Here is a 12401-nt window from a genome sequence, read left to right on the forward strand (position 1 = left end):
TATTGACTTTGCTCTTGGAGGACACACGTAAACTGCCGTTCAGTTTCTGAGAATACCTATGCTAAGTCTATCACCTCTTTCTTGCCTCTAAATTCAATAAAATATCCTGGTTCTCTTCAGCGATAGTGAGCTGCCTTATTTCTTAGTGTGCAGTAAACGTTTCAGAAAGAAGACAGATAGGACAGTGCCCATAATTACAACAATTTAATTGCACAGATGGTGGGATTGTACATACACAGTCAAGAGGGCGCGGAGTTTACACACACACAAAAAATTAAAAAGATGGCACATGTACCCCAATGTCTTACTCAAATCTTGAAATGACAATTTACCTGAAACGATATTTGTATTCATTGTCGAACAGATTAACGGACGAGGCACCTACATATTCAGTTTTTGCTTGGAAAATCAAAAACGCTGGTTGTACTTAAGTTGCCCTTTTGTCTATATATCTTGGCATTTCTTGGCATTTATCAAACTTTGAGCTCCACCCACAATGCGCACAGTGACTTGCCAGGTGAATGCCCGCTGATCCGCGGATGAGATTTGTGTGCTCCCTAAAGCAATCATTCAGGCAAAGCCCCGTCTAACCGACGTAGTATCGGCCACATGGTAAAAAAATGTGATACACAATACCTATAATACATTCTACGAACATTTTTGCTTGCTTCTTACTGCACCCGATTTTCAAACATCGTTCATAATTAGCTTTCGTGAAACAACCTTCACCACAGTTTCTTCAATGATATTTAAGCAGTGCGAAACTTTGCGCACTTAAGGATTGGCAGAAACTTTCGGCTTTGGCTCCTCCTGAGATGCATGCTGTGCATTCTTCCCCTGATTCAATTAATTCAGAAGTGACTCTACTATGCCTGAGAGCAGTTTATCAGAAAAGGCTACTTTCTTAAGTCCATTAACTTCGTTAACGAAATTGGCGATTGCAAAACATTGACAATGATGCCCATCATGTATGCTCCTCGTGTATTATGTTCATCGTAATGAGCTAATAAAATATCACCGACGAATGCCTCGAGTAGACATGTTTTTAAATTCATTGAGGGTAAGGCTACCTTAACAAGGTAGCCAAATCCTAGATGAGATAAAACAGCATGTTTTACAGCAAAACAGCAAAACAGGCGTTAGTGATATTTTATTGGCTCGTTATGTTACACGCATCAATCGAGGCTTGCTGAGGCACATACTGTAAAAATATTCCGATATTTTGACAATCTTTAGCCATTGATAGTGCAAAAGAGTGTGACAGAAGGCAGCATGCCGATGAGATTTTTAGAATTTCGTCTTAATCACATACATACATATACACATACATAAATATGTATGTATGTATGTATGTATGTATGTATGTATGTATGTATGTATGTATGTATGTATGTATGTATGTATGTATGTATGTATGTATGTATGTATGTATGTATGTATGTATGTATGTATGTATGTATGTATGTATGTATGTATGTATGTATGCATGTATAACTGTCTTCACAAGAGTGTGAAACACTATCTGAAATGCCATTAAAGTAAACATGAGCAATTATTTGCACAGCCAAAGTCCCCTTCCCTTCATTTCACAAGTACGCGAACGCCTCCCACAAAGGTGTTTCATCTTTTCTACCAAAAGCTTTGTTCCAGCTGTACACGTCTCATTAAAGCGGTCAGTCGAAACTCACATCGGATTAGTATTGTTCTCAGTGACTCACTCGCCGAGGTCACTGCTGCAGGTGTGAATTGACGAGCCTGAGACATAAACAGCCGTAACTAGCGTCTGTTCAGACGGATGTCTGCGTGTGCGAATACTACCACACGTGTCCCTGCAGAAACATAAGCTCTAGGTCGAAAAATGTAATTTTTTTATTCTCAGGGAACACCGTCATCAGCTGCAGATTAGTTGCACTCTCGAAAAAATTCCTAGACATCTCATTGGCGTACTGCCTTGTGTCACACTGTTCTGCACCCTAAATGACTGAAAAATCACCAACACAGTGGAATACTTTAACGGTATGTGTCTTAGCAAGCCTCGCTCTCATGCGGGGATCATAACGACCCAATTAATAATTGCTGAGGACTGCCTTAAAATGACATTGTTCTTTAGAGCCAATCAGAGCAACGCTATCTTTTTAAAATAACTATGTATGTAGACTGCATGTATGTTCTAGGCAGTATGTATGTATGTATGTATGTATGTATGTATGTATGTATGTATGTATGTATGTATGTATGTATGTATGTATGTATGTATGTATGTATGTATGTATGTATGTATGTATGTATGTATGTATAACACCTAACTTAACACAAGTGTGACACACTATCTGAAATGCCATTGAAGTGAACATCAGCAATTACGCGTACACTTTAAGTCTCCGTCCCTCCATTTCACAAGTTCGCGAATGCCTCCCGCAAAGGCGCTTTATCTTTTTTTCCAGAAGCTTTGTCCAAACTGCCCGCGTTTTATTAAAGCGGTCAGTCGAAACTGACATGTGAGTAGTATTGTTCTCATTGACTTATGTGCCAAGGTCATAGCCGCAGGTGTGAATTTGCGAGCCTGAGACATAAATAGCCGAAACCAGCGTCTCTTCATGCGGACATTTAAGTTTCCCAATATTTATTGCACACAGCATAACACGCACTCATCTGGAAAGTTGCCGTAAGTACACATGAAAGTTTTATATATGTCAAGAAAACTCTAAGCCTCTTCATTCGCTCTCGCATAGAAGTCAGCATTTCGAGTAAAAAATTACGATAGATTTCAAAGAAAGCTTACAACAGAAGACGTAAAAACACATGCGTTGCACTATGAAGAAATATTTTGTTTTCTGTTTTTTTTTTGCACTACGAAAAAAATGTGTTTCTACACTCACACCTGGAGCGACTAAACTTCATGACAATACCAGCGTCAATTAGAGTGATTCGATTTGTTATGATGACACACGCTACGCATCATCTAGGTCATACATTTATTCTTAGGTTTATGTTCTTTTCAACGAGTGATGACATGACGTATATTTTAAACTCGAAGGTTATGCTTGACGGAATAACAGCATTCGCGGTCGGTGGTGCTGCTCGGAGGGTGGTTTTGACGTTTTCCTAAACCTCTGCCACTCTGAAAGTTTTGCTTTCTGTGTCAATATGTTTACCCGCGAATATTCAAGCCTCTAATGAATGGTCAGGCTAATTGGCTTGCCATGCTCACTGAAATGTGTTGAGTGTTAAAAAGAGGGAGAGAGATGTGATGTTGAAAGGCATAGAGTTTACCCGAAAAACAAATATTTGTATGGGTGACTATCCAGCACTAGTGAAGGTGTATTGAGAGACAGAAAAATAGAGAGGAGAGGAATGAAAGAAGGAGGGATGAAATTAAAAACGCACACACAAACGCAGCAGAGTCACAATCATTGAGTGAGTGAGGCACGTCACACGCATGTAAAAATGGAAAGCGCTTTTATCATTTTCAGCCACAAAGTTTGGTCTTTTTGGGTTTCCAAGATTGACTCCCCAAAAAGCGGCTGGTCGTCCTGCCATGCGCACACTGCTGCGAGGGATTACCTCGGAGAACGATATTGAGGGTACTAACACGAAATTTGCTAAATGTTTTCATCAGTGGCCACAACGCTCGCATGCAGTACTGTTGGCCCATGAGATGGATCAAGAGAGGCTGTTAGTAAGAGAAAGCCCAAGGCACATGCGGCAGAGGCGAGTAGTCTCGAATTGGCGTAGGCCCGATAGAGATGAGACGCAGCAACTAAGAATAATATGCCCGCACATGAAGTCGCGAGGCATGTATTAAACACGCCCGGCTTTTTTCACATCCGTTATCACAGCCCGGATCCATTTAATCTGCTCGAGGAAGAATAAAATAGCCTTCAATGAAAGGTAGCTTGTGCATTGTAAGCTTTTCAGAAAACACGCAAGTGCGCGCAAGTTATAAAATCATTACCTACTAAAAACGACGCCACGATGCAACCCTGGAGCAAAAATTTTCGACAAGGGCTTTTCACTTCTTAACTGTTGTTGTCATCTTCAAGGCGTCAACTTTTCTTTATGCCTTCAAGTCACTGCCTCGAAAAAGTTCTCTTGTCGAAACATCTCCTCCAGTGACTGCTTCTGTTCTCAAGATTTTTGTTGCTTCAAGCTTCAGTCTTCCCCTGAACATTTATTGTAGTAGAAGCAAAATCACTATATATATATATATATATATATATATATATATATATATATATATATATATATATATATATATATATTGTTACACGCAAGAAGTACACGAAAAGGTTGAAAAACAGGCGAGCCTGGATGGTTCGCGTTTACTTCCACAAGGGGTCTCGAGACAGCACACCCAACGTCGTCTTCCTTCTTCACCTTTTGTCTGAATGTTCATTCGCGCTGTATGCGCCGTGCATTGCAACCGCTCGTGACATTTCCCCGTTGGCAGACGAAGCCCGCCGGGCGAGTCACTCAGTGGTTCGTGCATTGCATAGCTTCATGCGAGCGACGTGCGCCACTTCTGTTTTAGCCGAGCGCCGTCCAGTGCTTGTGAGCCGTGCTATGCGGTAGTTGACCTCACTGAGGCGTTCGAGGATAACGTAGGGCCCGACATAGTGAGCGAGAAATTTCTGGTACAGGCCACGTTTCCGTAAAGGCGTCCAGAGCCACACCTGATCTCCAGGATTGAAGTGAACATGTCGGTGACGGTCGTCATAGCGGATCTTTGACCGGTCTTGCGAGGTGACGGTGCGTAGCCGAGCGAGGCGTCGCGCTTCTTCTGCTCTACAGAGAATCTCGTTGATCGGCTCACTGTGATGAGCAGAGTAGGGAAGCATAGTGTCAAGATTATAGCGTGGTGGACGAGCATAAAGGAGAAAGAAAGGTGAGTAACCAGTGGTCTCATGTCTTGCGGTGTTGAAAGCATAGGTGATGAAAGGCAAAATTGTGTCCCAGTTTTTGTGCGCGGAGTCGATGTACATGGACAGCATGTTGGCAAGCGTTCGGTTCGTGCGTTCCACTAGACCATTAGTCTGTGGATGGTATGGAGTGGAATGGCGGAAGCTTGATGAGCACAGACGAAGGGTCTCTTCGACAACATCCGCGGTAAATTGCCGCCCACGGTCGCTGATTACGATGCGAGGAGGTCCGTGTCTGAGGATAACTTGAAACAGCAAGAAGATGGAAACGTCTTTTGCTGTGGCCGACGGCAGTGCTGCCGTCTCACAATAACGGGTTAAGTGGTCTACGCAAACGATGACCCAACGATTGCCGTCTGTGGATCGCGGAAAAGGGCCCAGAAGATCTATACCAACTTGCTCAAAGGGGGTGCTAGGAGGCGAAACAGGCTGAAGGCGACCAGACGGCGCGTCAGTTGGTCGCTTGTAACGCTGACATTGGGTGCAGCTGGCGACGTACCGTTCGGTATCATTGCGCATCCGGGGCCAATAAAAGCGTTCCTGAGCACGGTAGAGTGTTCTTGTGCATCCAAGATGTCCGGAAGTTGGTTCGTCGTGCATGGCAGATAATACGTGACTGCGAAGGCTCTTGGGGACAACCAAAAGGTAGCGCGCACCGGTAGCCGAGAAGTTCGTCTTATATAGGGCGCCGTCACGTAAGCGAAAACGATTGTCTGCAGCGGACTCCCGCGCGGCCGCGAATAGCGGCTGTAAGCTGTCGTCTTTCCTCTGCTCTGATATGAAGGTATCCATATCCGGAAATCCCGTGGACACAAAAGCGATGTATTCATCAAAGTTGTCCGCGTCACATTCAGTCGTTGGGAGTGGCAGGCGAGAGAAACAATCAGCATCAGCGTGTCGCCGGCCGCTCTTGTAGGAAACAACGAAATCATACTCCTGCAGACGGAGCGCCCAGCGTGCTAGTCGACCAGAGGGATCCCGAAGATTCACAAGCCAGCATAGAGAGTGATGATCCGTGACGACAGTAAAGGGGCGCCCGTAGAGATACGATCGAAACCGTTGCACAGCGAAGACGACCGCCAGACACTCTTGTTCGGTGACAGTGTAGTTGCGCTCGGGGCGACTCAATGAGCGGCTAGCGTACGATATCACATGCTCGCTGTCGCCGACACGCTGAACTAGTACGGCGCCAATGCCAACACCACTAGCATCGGTATGAACTTCTGTCGGTGATGACGGATTGAAGTGGCGAAGAATAGGCTGGGACGTCAACAGTAGCTTTAGCTGCCGAAACGATGAGTCGCATTCCGAGCTCCACTCGAAAGGAACACCTTTTTGGAGAAGGCATGTGAGCGGATGAGCTATGTCAGCAAATTTGGGAATGAAACGGCGAAAGTAGGAGCATAACCCTAAAAAACTTCGTAGCTGCTTCACAGAGCGAGGTGCCTCGAATGCCTCCACAGCTGTTGTCTTTTGTGGATCTGGTCGTATACCTTCTTTGTCGATCAGGTGTCCCAGCACAAGTGTCTGTCGTTCACCAAAATGGCACTTTTTAGAATTAAGCACAAGGCCGGCCTTCCTCAAGCAGTTCAGTACCAAGTCCAGGCGCTCGTTATGCTCACGAAATGTTCGGCCGAAGATCACAACGTCGTCTAGGTAGCACATACAAACTTCCCACTTCAAACCGCGAAGTATAGTGTCCATGAACCTTTCAAACGTTGCGGGGGCGTTACAAAGCCCGAAAGGCATCACGTTGAATTCAAATAGTCCATCGGGCGTTACAAAAGCGGTCTTCTCTCTGTCATCCGGGTGCATAGGGATTTGCCAGTAACCTGATCGTAAATCCACAGAAGAGAAGTAAGAAGCCGCAAAGAGGCAATCGATGGCGTCGTCAATTCGTGGGAGTGGGTATACGTCTTTCCTAGTAACGGCATTTAGGCGACGGTAATCGACACAGAATCGCCACGTGCCGTCTTTCTTCTTCACCAGTATTACTGGAGCTGCCCAAGGGCTAGACGATTCCCGAATTACTCCTTTACCCATCATTTCTTCGACTTGAGCGCTGATGATCTTTCGCTCCGCAGAGGACACACGATATGGTTTTTTGACGAATTGGTTCAGCGGATCCTGTGTTGATGCGATGGCGAGTACGGGATGCAGGAATCGATGTGGGGCCGTCGTGCTGTGCAAAGTCGAATATTGAAGAGTGTTTCGAGAGCAGGGCCATCAAAACACGACGTTCATGGTCACTGAGCGATGTAGCTACCATTCCGAGCATGTGTTCGTTTGCGGTGTGCGAGACACTGGTTTGTGCTGTATCCGGTAGTTCTGTAAGCACTGCCATAGGTATAAATGACTCTCCCTGAAACGTAGCAAGTTTTAGGCCTTGAGACAGCACTACGGCTTCAGTGGAGCAATTTAGCGTCCATAGCCCTGCGCATCCATCGGTAACTGAAACCATACAATACGGAACCAACACATTTTTCTTAAGACAGTTTCTATGGACCGGTTCCACCGCAACATCGAACGAAGTACTAACAGAAGACGAACAAACAACAGGAACGCGCATCGCGGATAAAGCGGGCACAACAGTGTCTTCAGAAACACAAAACACACTCTCTTGCTGGGATGATTCTTCTAAGAGCGCAGAGGACACACTTCCGCAAATACTGAGTTCTCCTGTTCGGCAGTCAACATTGGCGCCACACAATTTCAAAAAGTCAATGCCGAGAATTACATCGTGTGTGGAACGCGGAAGCACGGTAAACTCAGTGTTAAAGGTTTGACCACCCAAGGAGACATCCACGTTACACACACCAACCGGGTATAATGAGTCCCCACTCACTCCACGAAAGCTTGTGCTGTGGTCCCAATGAAACATAACCTTGCGTCCCAGCAGATTTTTGAACACCACACTCATGACAGAAACAGTTGCTCCCGTGTCGACTAAAGCCATGGTAGAAACGCCATCAATAAGTACATTAACCTTATTCTTCAGCATGAAGATAGGTGGAGGTATCCGAGTCGGCAGCAAAGATTTTCCAGCGACCTCACCTCCATCGGCCGCGCTGGCTAGTTTCCCGGCGGTGGTGACGCGAAGCGGCGTCGAGGAGATGATGACGTCACACGCCGTCTGGGAGATGGAGATCGAGACGCTCGGAAAGCTGGTGGTGGTGTCAGAGTACGTTCGGAGGCAGGAGAGCGGTAACGGTTTCGATACCTTTCTTGTTCTCCAGAATAGCTGTCCAGAGGGAAGTGACGGCTTCTTTCTTCTCGGAAGTAGCCTTCAAAAGTGGTGTTTCCTGGCCTATTAGTGTCCATTGCACGACCACCGTGTTGCATAAACGATCCCGACTGTCCATTGCTGAATGCCCGACGTCGGTTACAATACCTAGCTATGTGGCCAGGCGTGCCACAGTTGTAACACACGGGCAGAGGGCGAACTTCCGGACGCTGATTGAAATATTCCACAGCGGCCACAGGCTGAGAGTAACTCATCCCCTCCCCTTGGATGTCGTAGGCAGTGCTGGGTCTTCGTGGGCGAACGTCGCGTGGATGCTGATCAAAACGCCGATCAATCGAGTCGTAATGGCGTTGTTCGGTCTGGCCATAATGCGGGTCGTGTCGGTAGCTGTTACAATCCGCAGCATTCACCGAATGCTGCCAAGTAGCCGGAGGAGATGCGCAGACGGCGTCTCGGAAAGCGACGGAGGCGCAACGCGGCTCCGCATAACGCGTTTGTTCTTCGTGCCGCAGGAGCTCCTCACGGACAATCTGCCGAATGGTAGCTGAGAGGTCTGTCTGCGGACTCGCGTCAACGCTGGCCACAGTCGTGACATTGGCTAGCCGTCCAAACTTCGGCGTGATTCGGCGAGTTTTCAGCGCCTCGAATGTGCGGCAGTGCCGAATCACGTCTGATACGGTGTTCAGGTTGTCTTTTCCAATGAGGAAGTTATAGACGTCTTCCGCAATACCTTTTAAAAGGTGTCCCACTTTATCTTCCTCGGGCATTCGAGAGTCCATGGTCTTACACAGCTTGAGAACTTCTTCAATATATGTCGTGCAAGTCTCGCCGATCACCTGAGCTCTCTGAGCTAAAGCTGTTTCCGCTCGTTTCTTCTTAGTGTCCGAGTCGCTAAAGCACTTCTTCATTTCTTCAATAAGACTGCTCCATGTAGTAAGCGTGTCGGCGTGGTTTTCATACCAAACCAGGGCCGTGTCCGTCAAATAAAAAACGACATGCCTGAGCTGGCTGGCCGGGTTCCAGTTGTTGCATTGGCTTACCCTTTCGTAATGGGTCAGCCATTCATCGAAGTCTTCCCCTGGCTTTGCTGAGAACGGCCGTGGCTCTCGGTAATGCTGATACAGCGGTGGTCTTGCCGAGGCATTGCTGAGGGGGTCATTTTGCTCCAGAGACATGTCGGGGCGCGATGGCGAAAGTCCGGCAAGGCGACGGCTTCTACGAAGTTCTGGTGCTGACGGCTCCGTCGTAGGTCGTGGGAGGTACCCAGCACAGCTCCACCAAATGTTACACGCAAGAAGTACACGAAAAGGTTGAAAAACAGGCGAGCCTGGATGGTTCGCGTTTACTTCCACAAGGGGTCTCGAGACAGCACACCCAACGTCGTCTTCCTTCTTCACCTTTTGTCTGAATGTTCATTCGCGCTGTATGCGCCGTGCATTGCAACCGCTCGTGACAATATATATATATATATATAATGAGATATAACAGACAGTAATGCCAAGGAATGTACAGGGGAAGTTATTAACATTAATGGAATGTAAATAAGAAGAAAGAAAAGTGGATGAAAAAACTACCAACTTTAAGCAGGAATCGAACCTACGACCTTCGTTCGATTCCTGCTTACAGTTGGTAGTTTTTTCATCCACTTTTCTTTCTTCTTATTTACATTCCAATAATGTTAATAACTTCCCCTGTACATTCCTTGGCATTACTGTCTGTTATATCTCATTATTATTGTGTTAAAAACACGGAAAAACGAGCCCTTAGGTATACACTTCTTTCCCTTATATATATATACATATATATATATATATATATATATATACATATATATATATATATATATATATATATATATATATATATATATATATATATATATATATATATATATATATATATATATATATATATATATATATATATATATATATATATATATATATATATATATATATATTATCAGCCTGACTACGTCCACTGCAGGACAAAGGGCTCTCCCATGTTCCTCCAGTTAACGCGGTCCTGTGCTTGCTGCTGCCAAATTATACCCGCGAACTTCTTAATCTCATCTGCCCACCTAACCTTCTGTCTCCCCCTAACTCGCTTGCCTTCTCTGGGAGTTCAATTAGTTACCCTTAATGACCAGCGGTTATCCTGTCTACGCGCTACATGCCCGGCCCATGTCCATTTCTTCTTCTTGATTTCAGCTATGATATCCTTAACCCCCGTTTGTTACCTAATGCACTCTGCTCTCTTCTTGTCTCTGAAGGTTACACCTACAATTTTTCTTTCCATTGCTCGCTGCGACGTCCTCAATTTACGCTGAACCCTCTTTTTAACTCTACAGCTTTCTGCTCCGTAGCTAAGTACCGGCAAGATACAGCTGTTATATACCTTCCTCTTAAGTGATAGTGGCAATCTACATGTCATATTATGAGAGTGCTTGCCAAACGTGCTCCACCCCATTCTTATTCTTCTAGTTTCTTCAATCTCGTGGTTCGATTCCGCGGTTATTGCCTGCCCTGAGTAGACATAGTCTTTTACAACTCCAAGTGCACAATTACCTATCTCTAAGCGCTGCTCTCTTCTGAGGTTGTTGTACATTACTTTCGTTTTCTGCAGAATAATTGTAAGATCCACTTTTCTGCTATCCTTGTTTAACTCCGCAATCACGAGTTGCAATTCGTCCCCTGAGTTATTGAGCAATGCAATGTCATCGGTGAAGCGAAGGTTACTAAGGTACTCTCCATTAACTCTTATCCCTAAGTGTTCCTATTCTAGGCTTCTGAAAACCTCCTGTAAGCATGCGGTAAATAACATTGGGGAGATTGTGTCCCCCTGCCTTACACCCTTCTTGATTGGTGTTCTATTGCTTTCTTTATGAAGCACTATGGTAGCAGTTGATTCCCTGTAGATTTCTTCCAGGATGTTTATATGTACTTCATTGACGCCCTGATTCCGCAGTGTCTGCATGATGGCTGATATTTTTACTCAATCAAACGTCTTCTCTTAATCTATGAAGGCTACGTATAGTGGTTGGTTATATTCTGCGCATTTCTCCATTCCCTGATTGATAGTATGAATGTGGTCGATTGTTGAGTAGCCTGTTCAAAATTGTGCTTCTTCCTTTGGTCGATTGAATTCTATGTTTGTTTTTTACTCTGTTAGCAATTACCTTTATAAATAGGTTGTATACTACAGAGACCAAGCTGATCGTCCTGTAAATATTCAAGTCCTTGTCATTTCCTTCCTTACGTATTAAGCTGATGTTAGCATTTTTCCAAGACTCGGGTACTCTTCCCGTCAGGAGACACCTCGTGAACGGGGTGGCTAGTTTTTCTAACACATCTCTCCTCCATCTTTCAGCATATCTCATGTTACCTGATCCTCACCAGCAGCTTTGCCTCTTTGCATGCTCTCCAAAGCTTTTCCGACTTCTTCTATCATTACTAATAGGGTGTCATCTGGGTTACTCCTAGTTCTTATAGTATTAAGGTCGTGGTTATCCCGGCTACTGTACAGATCTCTGTAAAACTCCTCCACTATTTTAACTATCCTATCTGTATTGTTAGCTATTTTGCCTTCTTTGTCCCTTAGTGCATACATCCGATTTTTGCCTATCCCAAGTTTCCTCTTCACTGATTTGACGCTTCCTCCATTTTTCAGAGCGTATTGAATTCTCCCCATGTTATACATTTTTACATCGCATACCTTACGCCTATTGATCAACTTCGAAAGCTCTGCCAGTTCTATTTTGTCTGTTGTACTTGAGCTTTTCACAATTTGACGCATATTATTTAGAATATTCGTGCCCTGGGAAAGCTTGCCAGTGTCCTGTCTAACTACCCTGCCCCCAACTTACACTGCACACCCCTTAATGACACTCGCCAGATTATCATTCATTGTATCTACGCTAAGGTTGGTTTCCTCACTAAGAGACGAGTACCTGTTCTGAAGCAAGACTCTGAATTCCTCTACTTTCCCTCTCAGTGCTAGCTCATTGATTGGCTTCTTGCGTATCAGTTTCTCTTATTCCTTCTTCAAGTCTAGGCGAATTCGAGACCGTACCATTCTATAATTACTTCATCGTACCTTGCAACCACTTTCGCATCCTGCACGATGCCTGGGTGTGCACTCATTATAAAGTCTATTATGTACTTATTTTCGCCATTACGGCTCCTTCATGTCTACTTGCGGTTTCCTTGTTTTCGGTAGAAGGTATTCAAAATCCATAA

Source organism: Rhipicephalus microplus, chromosome 8, assembly GCF_043290135.1.
Source record: "Rhipicephalus microplus isolate Deutch F79 chromosome 8, USDA_Rmic, whole genome shotgun sequence".
Classification (NCBI taxonomy): Eukaryota; Metazoa; Arthropoda; class Arachnida; order Ixodida; family Ixodidae; genus Rhipicephalus; species Rhipicephalus microplus.